The 4,647-nt window shown below is 31.6% G+C and overlaps 1 long non-coding RNA gene across 1 annotated transcript; it reads left to right on the top strand.

Annotated features, from left to right (window-relative positions):
* The first annotated feature begins 1,380 nt into the window (after window positions 1-1,380).
* Window positions 1,381-1,931, top strand: LOC144250935 (uncharacterized). Its single transcript, XR_013342610.1, has 3 exons — window positions 1,381-1,465; window positions 1,705-1,782; window positions 1,869-1,931. It is a non-coding gene; the product is annotated as an uncharacterized LOC144250935 (long non-coding RNA).
* Window positions 1,932-4,647: the final 2,716 nt, after the last annotated feature.

The raw sequence follows: 4,647 nt of genomic DNA, 5'->3' as shown, positions 1-4,647 counted from the left end.
CTAAGATGTTTTCTGGTGAGTGAAAGTGGCATTTCTTAGTACAAAGATTATGCCTTTAATATTGTTTCCTCAGATTCCTTTTGAATAGTCATTGTTTCTAGACTTTATCCTGGTTATTTAGAATTGTCAAGTAAATGATTTTGAGTACACACACACACACACACACACACACATACACACACATATCTTTACTGTGAAATAAGGTACATATCTTAGTGTTTTTATGTCAGAGGCTATTTATGAAATATCACTACCAATTAAATTTAAAAGGCTTGTTAACCTTTACTTATTTTTAATCCTATAAATTATTATCCTGAACCAGAATGTTATTAAATTCTCAGTTGGTTATGATTCTGACTGTTGTTTTAGGAATGCTGTTTCTATTGAGCAGATGTTTGACATCAAATTTAATCTTTTTTCTCTCTTCTAGGTAAAAGATAGAGTATATCAAGGTAAATTTTTAGGTTTCTTAAACTTGTAATAACCCTTTGTATTGGTGTTTGATGTGTGTTTTATGTATGTTAGAAGTAGATACAGTGACTTTTAATGTCTATTATCTTTTTTACCTCCTGAAAATTTTACTATTCCTAGGTTGCTAGCATGGATAATAGAGTAGATGATGATGGTTCCAACTCTGAGATAGGAGATAAAGAGGAGGAACAAATTGTGGATAGGGAGATGATGATAAGTTTTAATTTGGGGCAGATTAACTTTGAATATTGATATAATGCAGATGTATTACATTTGAAGAGTATTTCTATGCTAATGATCTAATCATGCATTAAGTAATTGAGTAGATAATTTAAAGAATGGTAATGTGAATCAGTATGTTTTTCATTTCTGTTTTTCTTTGCAAAGAATTAAATGATTCCATTTTCTGAAAAGAAAGTGTTTTGAGAAGGGAGGAATATCAAGCTACAACACTTTACTGTATTTCCCATCTGTGAAATAAGCTTAAATTGAAATATCATTTTGGATGGGAGGGGTACCTGTGATTGAACTCTGGGGCACTCTACTGAGCCACATCCCCAACCCCCTATATTTAGAGACCAAGTCTCACTTAGTTGCTTAGTGTCTCGCTCTTGCTGAGGCTGACTTTGAACTTGGGATCCTTCTAGCTCAGCCTCCTGAGCCACTGGGATTACAGGTGTGCACCACTGCACCCAGCAAAATATCATTGTTCTTATATTTTTCTTAAATTTTAATAATTTTTATACTCTTATTGCTAATAAGCATAGATTGCTTTTTAAAAGCATAATAGTTATGCTAAGAAGTATTTCCTCATAGTACCATATAACATGTCTTTGCTTTTAGTAGATTGAGTAATTGAATTTCATTTAGTGATTGTAATAATCTTGTGTATTTCCCCCTTTTAGTCATTGAACAGCAAATTTCCAAAAAGATGAACAATTTCATGAAAGAAAATGAAGAACTAATGCAGAAATTGTCAAATTATGAACAGAAGGTATAATATTTTTTTGTTTCTTTCTCCCTTGGTTCTAGCATGAATCATTTCTACCTGTTTTAATTTTAAAATCGTATTTTAAAATTTTTGTTTCATTATTTTCTACAAATCATCCAAATTCTAAACAGTCATATGTATTAAGTACTGCTTTCTTCTGGAAAGGGTCACTTGTCTGGAAGTAACTTGTATGGTAGCACTATAATTTGTGTATCTTAATTCTGAATGCTTTATTTACATAGATGAAGGAATCAAAGAAACAGGTCCAAGAGACCATGAAACAAAATATGATTCTTTCTGATGAAGCAACTAAATATAAGGTAAAAATCCCTTCTTTGGGGGGAATTACATTCTAAACTCAAAAGTAAATGTAATGAGTGAGTAATATTGACACCTTTTTTTCCAGGATAAAGTGAAGCTTCTTGAAAAAGATAAAGAACTTCTGGATGAGAAAGCTAAAAGTCTTCTTGTTATGTTAGAATCTGAGAGAGAACAGACAGCTAAGAATCAGGACTTGGTAAGAGTTTCGCTGCTAAGTGTTACTGCAATTTTGCTTTTGAAATATTTTGTTAAATTGGTTAAGTTGAACTTAGTCCAGCTGTTAACTAAAGTAAGATTAGGAGTCAAGGAAGTTGAACCCACTTCTGCCCATTTTGTGGAACTTTTAAGTACTGATACAACAAATTATTTTTATGGGCCTAGGAAATATTTTTATTCTCAACCTTGGATAATTTTCATATTGCTTTGCTCTGCCCTTGGAAACAGGCAGAACAACTAAAAAACTATTGTCCAGTTGAACAGTATTTGTTTACTTTTTACTTGAAAGAGTAATGAATTAATCAATTTTCTGTACTTAAAAAAAAGTTTACTTACATATTTCATTTTCAATTTCTATAAGTTTCTGTAATTACATAAAAGTTGCAAAAGATAGTAGAGAGTGTGTTCTGAAATATCCTACCCCCAAGTAAGCTTGATCACCCAGCTGAGGTAGTATTTATCAGATTTCTCCACTGTAAAAATTCTTTCCAATCCTTTTCATGTTGTATTCTTTGGAAGTTACCATGCACAGCCCACAGTTAAAGTATGAAGAGTTACAAGCCCAGGATGCAGCTCATGGTAGAGCACTTGCCTAGCATGCATGAAGCCCAGGATTCAATCCCAGGCATTGCAAACAAAGATTGCAGAGTTATGTCCACTTCCTTAAGGAGCGAGTATCTTTATAAATTTTTTGGAATTCTTCTGTATGTGAGATTAGTCTATTCTTCCTTAAATTTTATCATTTTTTACTTCAGATAAGAAAATTTTAAAAATGATCTTGGGAAATTTTTTTCTCTATCACTAGAAAAAAAATTACTAATTTGAACTGGTTTACTTGAAACAGTAATTAATTATAGTTAATTTTCTATGCTTTAAAACATTTTATTTACTTATTGCATTATGATTTTCTATACTTTGACCTTTTTTTCTGGTTATCTCACAAACAGTAAGGTTGTGGATGCCATGAAATATTTATGACTTCATTTTCCCTCATCTCTTTCAGTTCTTGATTTTTTGCTTAGTCCAAATCTGGATCCCCCTGCATTTACCTGAAATGTAATGGGATGGCTTGACAAAAATTTTGTTGTGTTTATCTTTTTTAGTATATATATGTGTGTGTACACACACACACACACACACACACACACATATATATATATATATATATATATATCAGTATTTCTACTGAAATCCTAATGCATATTTTGTGTTCTGTTTTCCCCTGGCAGATAATGGAAAATAAGAAATCTATAGAGAAGCTTAAAGATGTCATTTCAGTGAATAATTCTGAACTTTCAGAGGTAAAGCTGCCAACTCTTGCTATCGGATATTAATACTACATCTTAATTTGTTGCGGACCAAAAATTTGAGGTGTGCTAAAATGTGCAAAAAATGAGAACTATATGATGTCTGGTTTGGGAAAGTATAACTTTGTTTTTTCTTTGGAATTAATTCACTAACTGTAGTGTTTTGCATTAGCTTCAAAATATCCTTACTGAAACTAAGCTTCGTGAAGCGAAGATGAAGTTGGAATGCTGTAAGCTTCAGAAAGAAAATACCATGCTTAAGAAGGAGAAAGAGCAGGTAAAGAAAATTTGATGTCATACATAATGTAAACTAGAGAAGTGAATATCATTATCTTGTATCTTTCTTGGATCTGTTTCTGAGGTAAGGAATATTCATGTAGGACCTTTTCTAGATATGCAAAGTTTAAACAATGCTCCCCAAATTGAGTGCATATATATGTTCTCCATCTGTTTTGGATTTTTTGATTATTGCTTTTCTTATCAAATATCAATCAGTTATTAACTTGCATAGCCTCAAAGAAACTTTTTCATAGTGAAGTGGTAAAAAGAACAAACATGTTTTTCTTAGGGAATAGCCCATTATATTTTTCTATGCAAAAAAAAAAAAATCTGGAGTATATAATTTGCCACAATGGAGCTCTGCCACCAATTTCTAACTTTAATCAAGTATGTGACTTATTTAGAAAAGCCTTTAAACCTAACTTTATCATAATTTCCCTGTTAAGAACCAAAAATGGATGAGAACAGCCAACAAAAACCCTTCTGTTAATGAATAATTTTTCATATATATTATCTAAATTCTGGTTATACTGTTTACAACATACCCTGAAGTTACAACATACCCTGAAGTTACAACAACCAGATGGTACATTATATATAGTTTTAATTTTCCAGGTTTTAAAATCTCAGTTTAGTCAAATTCAACATGGTCTCATTTAATAACTCCTCAGTGTTTATGTGTTATTCATTTATGTGTCTCAAAAAGCTCAAAAACAATTTAGTACATTTAATAATTAAAAAATATTTACATAAAAATATTTCAGTTTCACATATGCAAAGGTAATTTAACATTTACAACATCATTAAATATTTTTGAGTTTTAAGTATACTTTCTGAATGAGTATGCAGTTTTACAAATGGCCTATCAAACAGTGTAAATATTTTCTGGCAAAATGTCTGAAATCTTTAGGACTTGATCAAAAGAATTGGGGTTTGAAGAGGAGGTCTTTGCACTATCTGTTTCTTAGATGACCCCAGCTCTATACCATTACCAAGGTCATACTTGGAAAAATGGGGCCCCCTCCTCTTGTGTTAGGATCTGTGGGTGAGGTGGGGATGTTT

Source organism: Urocitellus parryii, chromosome Y, assembly GCF_045843805.1.
Source record: "Urocitellus parryii isolate mUroPar1 chromosome Y, mUroPar1.hap1, whole genome shotgun sequence".
In the NCBI taxonomy this organism is placed as follows: Eukaryota; Metazoa; Chordata; class Mammalia; order Rodentia; family Sciuridae; genus Urocitellus; species Urocitellus parryii.
This window is presented reverse-complemented; position numbering and strand designations above follow the sequence as displayed.